This window comes from Corvus hawaiiensis, chromosome 10 (genome assembly GCF_020740725.1).
Source record: "Corvus hawaiiensis isolate bCorHaw1 chromosome 10, bCorHaw1.pri.cur, whole genome shotgun sequence".
Taxonomy (NCBI): domain Eukaryota; kingdom Metazoa; phylum Chordata; class Aves; order Passeriformes; family Corvidae; genus Corvus; species Corvus hawaiiensis.
Window position 1 is genome coordinate 6,754,215 of NC_063222.1, and position 14,323 is coordinate 6,768,537.

The window sequence follows — 14,323 nt, forward strand, 5'->3', positions numbered from 1 at the left end:
TAAATAAGGTGCTCCTTCTTAATGCATTATCAGCTGAGCCGCGTTCCTTTCATTTTTGTTATCATGCCTGTCAGTACCTTCCTCGTTGCTCAAGATTCACCTTCTAAAGTACCCCCAACAGGAATATGTGGGTTAGTACTTTCTTGCATTTGTATGGTTACTGTTGTAATTCAGATTGTGCCAACTTTCAGTATATTGATGTTCCACCGTGGAAAAACTGGGCTCCTTCCTTCCCTTTCCGCAATTTTCTACTTAGGAGCATTAATGCAGGGATACAATTATGCTAACATTAAGCAAATTGTTAAAAGGACTTTAAAAGTCCTTGTAATTGAGTGACAGATACTTAAAACTGAATCCATTTAAATATTCAATATAAGAGTATCAGGATAAGATTACAGTATTTTGATCTTGATATTCTGATTCTCCCAGTACTGGTTGACTGATAAGGCAGGTTGTCCTACACAGAGGAGAAGAATTAGAGAAGCAGTGAATTTTGCTTCTATAAGCCTTTCATATAGGCTGGGGATTTAAAGAAAAGAAATTATCTATAAGCAGTAGGAGGGGTTTTTTTTCTGAATAAAGAATTTGCAGAGCTGGAAAATAGTAATTCATTAATGTCATGCAAAACAATAATGTGATGTTGACTAGAGACCAAACATAACATTGAAACCAAGTGACTTTAATACATAACGTAGAATATGGTAACTAAAATATAATACCTAAAGCATATGTACATTAGATATGACATATAAGAAAAATAGTTAACAAAATACATTAAACAGCATATAAATGCATGTATCTTAGTTACATAATAAACCATGTTTGTACTGAAATTTTATTAATCTGCTACTCAGATTTTTAAAAGGTACCTGCTTCAGATTTCTTCCTTATTGTTGAACTTAAGTTATTCTTGAACAAATCCTTTTTTCAAGTGTGTGTATACACACTTATTATTTTATATATATATATGTACCATGCATATACATTGTCGATCCAGGAGTTTTATTCTTTTCATTACATAGAAGTCAGAATATGTAACATTGTTCTCTCTTGAATATTCCTCATTTTACCTGCAACTTTATTGTGCGTTCTGTGCATTTGCTGTAAAATTCAAGCATTTACAACATCCTGCCACCAAATGTTCCAGCTTTCTTATAACAATGGAATATTGTTAGTGAAGCAAAGTATTGCTCTGGGACTTGTGCCTAAGTTCACATCCTTTACATCTGACTGGGATAACTGACTGCCATTTTAATACTTTGCTTTGGGAAGGAACACTTACCTGACAATTCATGTGGGTCTGATATTTCTTCCTACGTTTTTTTCAGGCATTTTTACTAGTATGAGTTTATTTGCACTGCAGTTTTTTTAAGGGGCGAGTGCCCTCTCCACTCATAGCAGTAAGTGAGGGTTTGTTAAGGGTATTCAGGTACCTGGTCTTTGTGCTGGGAGTTCCAAATATACCTCTGAAATTCCAATGAACCCTGCATTAAAAGAAGGAACGTCAAGACCTGAGATGTCTTGATGTCAAGACCTTCTCAATGTCTTGAGAAGAATATAGGTTTTTTTAAATAATTTTTCCAGAACATTTTTTTTACATTTTAATGAGCCATAAGATGAGGGGAGGGGGAAAACCTTTTTTGGAGGTTGTCTTCAGCACAAAGGTATTGCTCTTTTAATTACTATTCTGATCTTTGTCTGGACACAACTGCTTCCATTCTTGCAAAAACAGGCCAGGAAGTAGATGAACAGTTTCATACAAGCTGCTCTAAAGTTTGTACCCACAAAAATCTGGAAAAGTTTTCATAATTTATCTTAATTTTCTGTTATATACATTGAAAAGTTTAAAAAAATCCATCTAACAACAAAGAGGAATGACAGTATGTTAGGCTGAGTGCTGGCTGAAGAAAACTGTTCTCACAGCTACATACTCATGAGAAATTGAATACTTACATGTAGTGAATATTTAACATCCACATTAATTTCACCAGCATGTCTTCATTTGTTAAAGAGATGTTGCTTGGGTAATGTAACAAGTTTAATTTAAAGATTCTCCTTTAAACTCATGTACAGGCAATCTTGGTAAACACCTTATTCAATATGACCTTGAGGAGAGAAATTTTCTGTTGGTTCTTTAAATGGAGGTTAATTAAGCCCCAAAGATTTTTGAGCTTTCCCCAACTTTGCATTAGCAGCCATGCAACTCCACAGGGAGAACTAGAACAGACTACCCACAAGCATTTTTTCCATGGTGTGTAATGCAGATCCACAGTTGTTCTTTTGGCAGCATGGATTGAACCCAGGACCTTTGAGTGTCAGAGAGCAAGTGTGAGGAGGCTGCACAACAAGCTCACTACCCTGGACTTCAGGAGAACAGACTTTGGCCTCTTAAGGGATCTGCTTGGTAGAATACCACGAGGTAAAGCTCTGGAGACAAGAGGGGTCCAGGAAAGCTGGTGGATACTCAAGGATCATCTCCTCCAAGCTCAGGAGAAATGCATCCCAAAAAAGAGGAAAGGCGGTTAAAAAGCCAGGAAGCCTGCATGGATGAACAAGAAGCTCCTGAACAAACACAAAAAAATAAGTCAATGAGGATGGAAGAAAGAACAGGTAGTCTGGTAGGAATACACAGAAATTGTCCTCACCAGCATTGTCCAAGCAGCTAGGGATTAGGTTGGGAAAGCTAAACCCCAGAATTAAATCTGGTCAGGGCAGATTAAGGGCACCAAGAACAGCTTCTATAGGTATGTTGTGATGAAAGAAAGATTAGGGAAACTATCAGCCCTGTCTGGAGGGAAACAGTAGACCTGGTTACTCAGGATACAGAGAAGGCTGAGTTATTCAAAGACTTTTTTTCCATTGTTTTTCACCAACAGGTGCTCCAGCCACACTGCCTGAGTCACAGAAGGCAAAGACAGGGACCGGGAAAATGAAGAGCTGTGCATTGTAGGGGAAGATCAGGTTCAAGAACATCTAAGCAACCTGAAGGTGCAAAGGTCCATGGAATCTGATGAGATGCATTTGCAGGTCCTGAGGGAACTAGTGGATGAAGTGGCTGAGCCACTATGAATTATATTTGAGAAGCCACAGCAGTCCAGTGAAGTTCCCAATGATTGGAAAAGGGGAAACATAACCCCCATTGTTAAAAAGGAAAAAAAGGAAGACCTGGAGAGCTACAGACCAGTCAGTCTCACCTCTGTGCCCAGCAAGGTCATGGTGCAGATCCTTGAGGAAACTGTGCTAAGGCACATGGAAAATATGGAAGTGATTGGGACAGCCAACATGGTTTCACTGAGGGCAGATCATGCCTGACAACTTTGGTGGTGTTACAGTATTAGTGGACAAGGGGAGAGCAACTCACATCTACATGGACTTGTGTGAAGCATTTAACACTGTCCCACATGAATTCCTGGCTCTTAAATGGAGGATGGAAGGACCACTCAGTGAATAAGGAAGTAGCTGGATGGTCACACTCAAAGAGTGGTCAACAGCTTGATGTCCAATTGGAGAGTGACAAGTGACATTCCTCCAGGGTTGGCTTTGGGATTGGCCCTGTTTAACATGGACAGTGGGACCAAGTGCACCTCAGCAAATTTGCCAGTGACACCAAGATATGTGGAGTAGCCAACATGCTGGAGGGAAGGGATGCCATCCAGAGGGACCTAGACAGGCTATTTATGTCGATGCTGGACCTGCATAAGAGGACTGAAAGCCCATCTTTCTTGTCTGCATTTGTTCCCTCTGGTTTGCAGCAGGGACTGGTTAGCTGTTACAGATGAGCTGAGTTTAGAGGGAGAAGAGCAGTAGCAGCAGGAGAAAGACACCACTTGGGGAGGTAAATAAAGTCAGACAAATAATTTGTTGCCCTATGCCTGTAGGGTGGGAGAAATAATAGTCTCCTTTGAAATACTGTCTCCATTGCTGTGTGGGAGCAAGATGACTTTTTTCTTTCTGTTGCCTTTCTTTTCCTCCATGAAGTCAGTTACTCAGCCTGAAATCCAGGAAAGACATGTGCAGTATGCTACAAGGATGAGAAATTCTGCCTCTGCTCCCTCAAGGTTCTGGGCTTTTCAGTACAAGAGATGTTGATGAGCTGAAGGCAGTAAAGGAGGTTAGCGTAGTAATTGCAAAAGGGATCACTTGTGTGAGGAACAGCTAGTTTTTGTACAGACTGTCTGTTGCTGGAATATTAAGCCCTGTGTTTATTATTATTTGATTAGCTCAATTCTAATGTGTCACTGAGTATTTTAGGGGAAAATGCCTGTATGATGAACTGCTTGGCATTTCAGGCTTTTGTAGGTTAAAGGGCAACTCCAAAGCAGTCTTCAGAAATACCATTTTGTGCCATGAAAGAGGGTCTTAGACACTTATAATCTATATTTTCAGGAGATACTTGTGGTAAAACGACTGCGTTCTCAAAGTTGATTTGTGCTGGCAGTCGTGGGATGTTGGAGATAGAAGTTCTCCTCTTTGTAAGTGTAGAGTAATACTGAGAAAGTTCCATAGCTAGGGGATGTGATTTCATTTTATAGATTCATAGTCTTGCTATATAACGCGTTTTAAAATCCAGATTCTGCAAAATGCAGACATCTCTTAAATACTGTGGTTATATATTCTTTACATTATTACTGATCAAAGGTAGAAATTAACTTTTGACATCAAAATTCAGGCATCTAATCTAAGGTATTTTTCCCTTGCTGCAGTTGCCAGCCTCATGTCCTTCTTCCACTTTTCCCCATGACAGAAAATGTCAGGGCAAAGACACTACTCCTAAACACTGTCCAAGGCAGGATACTAATGAGGAGGTTGTAAAGATCTCTACAAACACACCATGGCCACAAGGGACCATTTAATCATCAGGTTTCATCTACAAAGCATAGTTGGTTTTTTTCAATTTATTCTCAAAATATAACACAGCCAAGACCAGATTAGAACTGAGGTATGAAAACGACTGTTCACAAGAATGGCACAAAAAACTGAAAACTGGGTTAATAACACATCCAGTACTTTGAGAACAGCTTTTCAATTAGGAAAGGAAGACTTCATATAGGATTAAGTGCAGCTGTTATCATGGGTATTAAAAACATGTTTTATCTCATTTAAAATTGAATCAATTTATGTTTTTGATGGTGATTTTCACATATAACTCATTATTCTAGTTACAATTTCTGCTATGATAAACAGGTCTTTGGACAATATAGGGCATACTATATTCTGCTTCCTGATTTTTTTTTTTTGTTTGTTTAAAAAATACCTTTTCCTAGGCAGTACATCTTGCCATACCAGTGTAATCTGCAGTCTAGAACCTTGAGGCTTGGTTGCCATAACATATATAAAGCTTTTCTCTAAAACTAAAGAAAAACTAGTACAACAGAAAACAATTTTACCTCTTCATGACAGCTTCCCAAATGAAAGCTCATCCTGCACATTCCTGTGTTCTAAAAATATAGTGATATTTTCAATTGTTGTGTGGCACAATATGACAGAAATATGCTATCATTTTTTTTTCTTAAACCTTATCATGGCATGAATTTTTTCAAAATCCTACTGAACCTGGGTTTGTTTTTGTTTTTAAAAACAAGCGTTAGTTACCAGCCATCTGCAAATATGGCTTCAGGAGTGTGTGGTTGTCCAGAACTCCTAACTGTCATTCCAACAGACTGGCATGTTTTTCTGCTGCAACACCTCTGGTGAGATCTCTAGAGAGAAATCCTTGTTGATTCTGGTCTTGGCATAACGTCATGGAACTGTCATGCTATACTGTGTTGGGGGGGGGGGGGGTGCATCCATATCTACAAATGGATTCTTCAGTGTTGCACCTGCAATATAAGCAAAAACATCTTAAATGTTCACATATTTGTTTCAGGTTTTTATTTAAAATATGTTGGTGAGTGAATGAAGAAAAATAACTAAAACCAGAAATAAAAACTGGCTACCACCAGAATGCAACCAGGGCCAGATTAGCCATGACATAAGAATTTCCTGTTGTTTAGACAAACTAGTCTAGAGTAACTTGTCAACTTTGTACCACATGCCATCTGCATCTTCCTGCAAGTGTCTTTTTAGCATGAGTTTTGTCAGCAGGCGTCTGAATTTTCATGATATGAGTAAAGCAATCCCCAAAGCTCTCACTATTTCTAAAAATGTGGTTATATTTTTACATTATTCTTTCCAGTGATACAGTCTGATGGTTTCCCAGTCTTTTTGCAGAGGAACCTCACTTAAGGAACTGAAGGTGGAAAGCTACAACCGGTTCTGTTTTGCTTTAATATTCTCCTGCCACCTGCAGCTTTCCCATTGCCCCTCCTACCCAGCCCAGACCTCTCAGCTTTCCCTTTCTTTGTTCTTATCCTGTTCCTTTCCTGTGACATCTCTGTCTCTGCTGCTGTCACAGACAGCAGTGGCACTAAAAGAGAGAAAATACATTTGGACAGATCAATCTGTCTCTCTCTGGTGTCATTTGTGTCCTCTTACAGGCAGAGTCCTTTTTTCAAGCTCATCTAAATTACTCTTTTCATGGGTCAGAAGGCTCTAACGTGAAGAATTCCAGGTTGAATGAGGCAGTAGAGGAAAGAATATGCCTACTCCTCCCCTGGATGCTTCTTTCTAAGCACCTGCCTAAGGTACTCCTAAAAAATATTATCATATCAGCTGAGATAGACCTCTCTGGCATATTGGGACTAACAGGCTTAGATGCAATTCAGAGTGTGGCTCTTGCTGCACTCTTGAGTCCCTTGTGCCAGCTGCAGCCTCTGCCCATTGTGAGAAGCAGGCACCAGAACTGTGACTGGGTAGGCGGTGGAGGGCAACCTGCCTGATGTCTGGGACAGGGTGTCCCCAGCACGGGACTTGGTCACCAAAGCCATCTCTGTGTCAGTGGGAGCTTGCTCTTACCCAGTTCTCAGTGAAAGCTTTGAAGAACATACAATAGGGCTTAGAAATTCAACTGATAAAAGTCACCCCAGAAACCAGAAAAATCTTAGAACATGCCTAGAGGTGGCTTACTTAAGAAAAAAACAGTTGTTGTCCCCTTATTATCTTTACACTTCATGTAACTGGAAATATAAATATAAGGCATCTTTGTACTCCTTCAATACTCAAGAGGTTCTTCTTACTCAGAAACTGATGCTTAGGGTCTCCTGTACACAAGCAGCTTGTCAGTGTCCCTAGGCAGTAGCAGAAATGACTCCCCAGTTTGTGTCCATGCTCAAAGTGCTGGGAACAGCTGCATTCCTGCCTGCTCTGCTGACCCAGGCACACTTCCCAAGCAAGCAGGAGGCCTAATCCTTTGAGAACCCCAAACACAAATACTGCAGCGGTATTTGGCAGGCCAGCACAGGAATTTGTGATATTCATCAGCTTGCTACGCTCTGTTTTCCTTGATCTGGAGGCTGTTTTTCCACGGGTTAGAAGGCACTGATGAACCAGTTTCCCGCTCCCGCACTGTGCAGTGCCGGCGGGAGCTGCGGAGCGGTTCCCAGCGCCGAGCGGATTTTCCCTGCGGAGCCCAGGCGCAGCACTGCTGGTGGAGCACTGACCCCTCGCGGCTGAGCTCCGGCTCCAGGCCCTGGGTACTCCCCTCTGTGTGGCTCTGCTGGAGCAGCCTCAGGCTGCAGGGTCCCAGCTACGCAATTTTTACCTAATGCATGTATTTTGTGATTGGGCTTTCTGTGACAGGATTGATGAGGCCAGGTAGACTGCAGTGAGGAGTTTATCAGGTTGACTCCCAAGTTAAATAATTTCTACAATTTTTTGCTTAGAGGAAGAGTTTCTTTGCCGCTCCCGAGTCATTCAGGATGCTTGCCAAAAGCAAGGGTTTTGGTACCTGGAAGTCCCCGTGTAACCTGAATGTCGGCAGTTTCTGAAAGAATGCAAGAGGTTTAGAATACACCTGGACAAATGATATGAAAATCTGGTAAATGCAAAGGCCTTCTTCAGCTGTTTGGATTGCTGTGCTTCCTTCTGTTGAAGGTGCTCTGCGAAGCTCCCAGTGTGCGCCCTGTCGTCAGAAAGGTGTTTCTGCCAGTTAGTTAAAGCAATGTCGTTTGCAGATCTCTAAGGCCCCATCTGCTGTGAAAAATCATGCCAAAGCTCTGTCACCATGGAGAAATAAACAAGTGTCATCCATTTTACAGTGAGGTAAGTAAAAGACACGAGGTGGTCATGTGGTTATTCAAAATACTACATGTCAGCATCAATGGTCATAAAAGATGGGGAGGTTCTTAATGTGTGTTCCCTCCTCTAGGCCCTGGGACATGCTGCTTGACAGCCCAGAGGACAAGGACAGCAGACAGTGCAATGGCTCTGGTAGCAATTGTGAGAAATTTCTTACCTAATGATCTCACTGCAGTGAACCCAAAACTCTGTCTGTAATCACTGAAAGTCTGAAAACATCTGTGAGCATCTCGGCCTCCACAAGAATACAGAAAGGATTTTGACAGAGCAGCATTCAATGTTCACGTGTCCTGCTTACAGCTGTGTCACCGGGCATAGGTGTACATTGCTCTGGTCTCAGAAAGTTCAACATGAAGGACTTCAGTGATGCACTCCTCGTGCAGGTGCCCCATTGCATGCAGCAGTGTCAGCTGGTGAGCACGAGGTGGCACAGCAGAGCAGCAATAGCAGTCGGGGGAAGAGGAGAGGGCGGCAGCAGGGTGATGAGTAGGTCTGAATTTTCGGGTCCTGACTGTGTGTCTGGCAATTGCAGACTGTAACTTCCCTACTAAGTCCAGTTCTCTCATAGAATGCCTGACTCTTTAGTATTGCCTAGGCAGCAGCTCAGTCATTTCATCTGCAGATTCCCTAGAGTTTATGAGAGAATATCAGTTCAGTCCTTACTGGCATTATTAAACTACTCTGTTCCTAAGGTGGTCCTCTTTTATGATGAAGTTTTCATGACATCTCCACTCTACCTGCAAATTAAAACTGAAAGACTCAGTGATGTTCCAACTCTCAGTTCCTTCCTCCTACAATCACATTTGATGGTTTTTCTTTTTTTTTTTTTTTTTATGGTGTGACTTTTTCTTTTATCAGTTGAATTTCTAAGCCTCATTGTAGGTACTTTGAACACTGGGCCTTTAAGGCCAAAAGGGATGTTTTGCAAAATCAATTCCTCATGTGCCTAAGGAAATCTGTTTAAAAAATATTTGATGTATCCTTTGCTAGAGAGAAGAGTGTCTTGGGAGTTATTAATGTCAGGAGCAAGTTAGAATGTAGGGCCACTGTCCCCTTAAAGGTTTGGGATGCAGAATCCTGCATTGTAAGATTTCTCCTTCTCTCATCTGGGCAAAGCCTGCTATGTCAGCCTTAGAATCAAGAGTGATTGGATGAGTGAAGTTTACCATGTATCTGATGGAAGATGGGGCTAATATGGGCTCTCCAAGCTCGGGGAAAAGGCTGCTTGATTGCAGTTGAGGAGGAACAGGAGAAGCTGATTCTAAGTCAAGAACTGGAAGCTTAATAACAACATCAGTTAAGAGATGAATAAAGATTCAGTGCCCCCCACCTCTGCCCCACCACCACCACCCACCCAAAAAAAAAAAAAAAAAAAAAAAAAAGCTGTTTAACTTAAGTAGACACTGGGAATGGGAAATTGAGGCAGGCCCTTGCAAGAGCTGTTTCTACCATGGGGGAATGCCCTGAAGCATTCTTTGTCTAGCCTGGCCACTGAACTGCTGTGACCTTGATGCCAAGGTTATTTAATAGCTCTGCTATCATGCAGAGCTAATTGCTCTGGCTGGTTGTGTAGATTGACAGTTAGCTGGGAATTTTATGATGGAATGATTTTCAGATGGGGAATATACTGCTTTTCAAAAGTTTAAATATTATTTGTGAAAACTTGGTTTTACTGGAACAATAAAAAAGTGCTCCCAGGAAAACAGGAAAATGCTTCACTACCGAGAAGATTTTACAGTAGAACAGAATTGATCATAATCAGCATGCACAGAACAGGCAGATATTCTGTCTTAATGGTCTGCCATGGAGATATTCAGAAACTCCCTTCCCATAAAAAAGTATTGTTTTAAAAACTAATCACAAATTGGCCTGATTTTTTTAAAAATTGAGGGGTTTTATTTTCCAGTCACTTCAGTTTCAGGGTGTGTATCATTTCAGAACAGCATCTTGAGCACACTTCTGTGTGCTAACAAAAATAAGTACTGGGATTTCTATTCAGAAACACATTTTGTAGGAAATTCCCAATACTACTGGCAGTAGTGGGTTGGACTTCAATCCTGCTGAAGACTGACCACCCACATAGAAATACTGCAGCCGTGCTGGTGCCCTGTGAGCTCAGAGGATCTCTGTGCGAGGGCCAGAGGACCTTGATGCTGTAATATTATATCTCTGAACACTGTGCAGTTTTGATTGCTTGTGGAACTCAAATTCTCAGTCTGGGTCAGAACGAGCTTTAGACAGGGAAAAAATCTACTGCATATTCCCTATCTTTCTCCAGCCTTTATATGCCACTCCAGAGGTTTTAAGAAGCCAAAGCAGTGTTTTCTAGGTAGAATAGATGTTCCTCCATGGCTCAAAGGCCAGGACTGTTCTACAGATTTTGCAATGGCACAGTTATGCACAGATCAGCACCTGGGGTGTGACCTGACAAACAGTAATGCTGCCAGAAGTCACTTGTGCATAAAAACCGACTTGTCACTCCCAGGTAATCAAGAAGTTATACTGTAAAAACCTTTTTTTGCTGTTATAAGCTGCATCTGCCTTGGAATGCTGTGCCAGCATAATATACTGCATGACATTATAATACATGATACTTGTGCTGACAAAGCATTCTGGTTGTGGACCTAGCCTAACTTGCAGCTCCTGCTTTCCTGAGCTACACAACAGAAGAGGCACGGAAAGAAAATAAAGACAGAGCCCCTTTAACTGCTTCTTGCTGGAGAAACAGTCATATAGCAGTAATGTGGTCCTTGGTTGTTCTGTAGTTCTGAACAGTTTGTGTCTGACCCCATAACTAGGTGACAAACTGTAAATGTTAGACCACTCTAGCCACTCTTCCCTGCTTTTCTGAACTGCATCATGTGTGGTTTATCAGAAAACAGTGGTTTTTTCTTCCTTCATGACTACGTTCTTTCTGTAAAAATTAGTGTGACTTCAGACCCATCCTAAAAAATTTCAGAGCAGAAAATGAGTTAGATGAAATATTTTATGAGCATGTGAACAAATGAAATTATCAGAATGTGATAAAATAACTGATGCATTGTATAGAAATTTCTCTTCCTTTTTTCTTCATCACAAGTGACTTGAATTACTTCCTTCTGAAATGCTATCTGTGAGAGAAATAGTGTGTGAGCTTTGTTGTGCTTTCATAAATACCCAACAATCCCTGCAAGTTAAAATATCATCACATGCTTACTGCACTTGATTATGGGGGCAGGGACTGGCCATCAGAATTTGTCTGTAACCTCTAATTCCAAACAAAGTTTGCTGTTTTGCTTTCTGCAGCTTGTTCCCGTCCTCATTGTCTGCTTCACAGCTCACGTTCAACCTCTGAGTCAAGGTCACTGTCAGTCTGAAAATCAATTTTCCATGCCTCCATTATGCCTCCCTCAACCTTATTTCTTTTCTTATCTCTCTCACTGAAAGATCTGCCTATACAGCTATGGCTGAAGCATGGGACAAGTTCACATGTGCAAAATCTTAACCAAATAGGAAGTCTATAATAAAATAATCTGTAAATAATCTCTTCCCCAGCTATCACGAGCCTTTCAGATTATTTATATTGGATAGTCATTTAAATCTTGTCAGTGCTGCATTGTGCTGCTGTTGATTGAAATGGTAATGAATGCAATACAGTCTCTCAAATGGCTCAGTTTTTTAAAAAATACATCATTTACAGGCAGTTAGCAGTGTTACAATCGCATCTGGCTCATTGATTGCCAAGTACAAGCTGGCTGTGTCTGCAGGGCACACTCAGTCTGGGTTGCAATGAACCCTGTGTCATCTTTGTGTTGCACATCTATGGTATATTTGCTGACTTGCTAAAGTTAGGGTCAGCAGACAAGCTCCCAGCAACCAATAGTAAGTAGCAAACTGCTCTAAGTATGTTCGCAATTAATTTTCCTGAGCTAACACTTTTTCTTTTGCTGGTACAGCCCACTATCCTGCAAGTCACTGCACTGCTCTTTGACTCAAAATTCTCTGTCTGTTCTCATATCCAGGCTGTGTCTGCATCTGTTTTATTCTGTGCATAAAATCTTTCTATCCATATGTCTAAGGCTGTAACTCATGTTCTGTTTACTTCTAAGGTATCAAAATTTCCCTTTCCTCTGGCCTTGATAAGCACAGTCCTGCCTGTTCATATCTACTCAGAATATTGTCATTTGAAATCAGTATTTTTCTGTCTGGTTATGCAAACCCAAATACATGTTGCTTTGTATATTTTCCCTCATTTATGTTACTCTGTAACATCCATGATTTGGTGGTTGACACCCCTTCCAAGGCTTCTGAGGGCCAATCTCTGCCTGTCAGTTGTATCCTAGTCTACTACTTAAATACTGATTCTTATTTATGATTAGTCGACAATTAGAGTCTGCACTGTCTCCTTGTTACGCCTCCAATGAAGAAATGTCATGTTTTGTTCTGTGGGGCTTCTTGTGTTTGGAAGTCCATTCCTAAAAGTATGAAAACCCTGATGACACTTCTATTTCTGCAGGGCCAACGGGTACTCTCATTTTCCTTGTACTGTTCCATCCGCATGTATCTATCTACAGGTGTTTGTGTTGCACTGTCATTTCTAGACATCATTTCAAGCCCTTTGGAGTACAGCCCCAAAACTTGATCCTGATTTATACAGCACTTAACATGTGGGGAGGAGGAGGGTAAAGGGGTAGGAAATCAGAGGTCTGGAATATGTGGTCGTGGCAGAAACAGAAATGGTTACATAATCTTTATTCTTTACTCCTGCAAAACTGAAATTGCAATTGACTTTTTCCTGAATGTTTTCAATGGTCAACTTGGTGCTAGAGCTTAAAAAATCCTGCTCATTTTTACCTCTTTAGTGTATTTATAAGGCTCATTGTGTGTTTTGGTAGTAAAAAACCCTTATATAGATCTGTATAAGTTTTTGCTAAGCTTCACTGTAATGGAAATCTACATGAAGCAGTGATGTGACACACAGGAAAACAAGCCTTATTTTCCATCTGGAACAACTCCAGATGTAAAATGAACGCTTCCACTCTTGGGAAGAAATTAATATCACTTTGTCCTGTTGAAGAAGGCCGGACAGCAATAATAAATAGAGCTAGAGAGAAATTGCCAAATTTTACATAAAAATTTATTGGCTTCATTTTGAGCCATGATAAAGTAAGGCAAATCCTGTACTTCTTCTGCCATAAAATGTGCTGGGTCATGCAGAGTTTAAACCTAAAGAGGTAAAAATAAAATGGAACCATTTCCAGTATAGAGCTTCAGCTGACTTGTCGACCCTTTAGCAGAGGAGTAAGATTGACTGGGACAGCCTCTCATACCAGAGAAGGAATGTTTTTTTCCAGAAACTTGTGAGCAGGGCTCAGTCTCTACCAGAACCCCTCAGTCTGACAGAATGGGAAGGCATGCAAAGATATCAGCAGCTGCTTGGTGCCACGGTCACAAGCACCAGTTCTTGGGTGAGGTCTAAAAGTTCATCTGTCTCTCTAGTGTCAGTTCAGGAGTTTTCTGTGCCACCCTTGAGAGGAGATTGTGCCTGCCTGTGTTCGGAGGTTGTGGAGTCCTCCTGAAGAGGCTTCTTGACATGCTAATCTTTTCCAAAGAAGACAACCATACTATTAGAGAAAATTACACTCTCAGAGGGAGTTATTAGCAGACAAAAAAGCCTTGGTAACTAAGTTCTTTTTTTGCAGGTGCTTGATTCACACATTGTAAGAAAGGCAGACCAAGGAAGCCATCCATGCCTCTGGGGCTTTCAAAACTATTGTGTTGTTTAAAGAGCAATTCTCTAAAAATGCCTCACTGGAAGTAAAGCTGAAGAGATCAGGTGGATTCGTTAGATGGTGATATCTGGTCCAGGCAGCCCAGGTTTGAAGTTTAGTGGCAGGTCTCCAAATTACGGTACCATCTAAACCAGTAAAAATTTGGCTCTGAGGGAAATACTGCTGTCATCAGATCCTTGACCTCTGTCTATGGTGCTCTGGAGAGAGTGCCTGTCCCAGCATGTGGGTTTGGATCCAGGCAGGCTAACAAGCAGTACCCGAGGAGAGGCAGAATTGGGACACATACTGTATGACACCATCAGACCAACCTGGCTGAAGTTTGTTCAGTTTCACTGGCACTGCTGAGAGCTCCTGGTTCTTTACCAGCCAGGGCAGCC

General features: G+C 41.2%; 1 protein-coding gene across 1 annotated transcript in view; it reads right to left on the reverse strand.

Moving 5' to 3' along the window:
* Nucleotides 1-663: 663 nt before the first annotated feature.
* Nucleotides 664-14,323, reverse strand: part of AMER3 (APC membrane recruitment protein 3) — a 41,751-nt gene continuing 28,091 nt past the window's right edge. The window contains exon 3 of the mRNA XM_048314731.1: nucleotides 664-5,819. The gene's annotated coding sequence lies outside the window, so the exon portion shown is untranslated. The remainder of the gene's footprint in view (nucleotides 5,820-14,323) is intronic.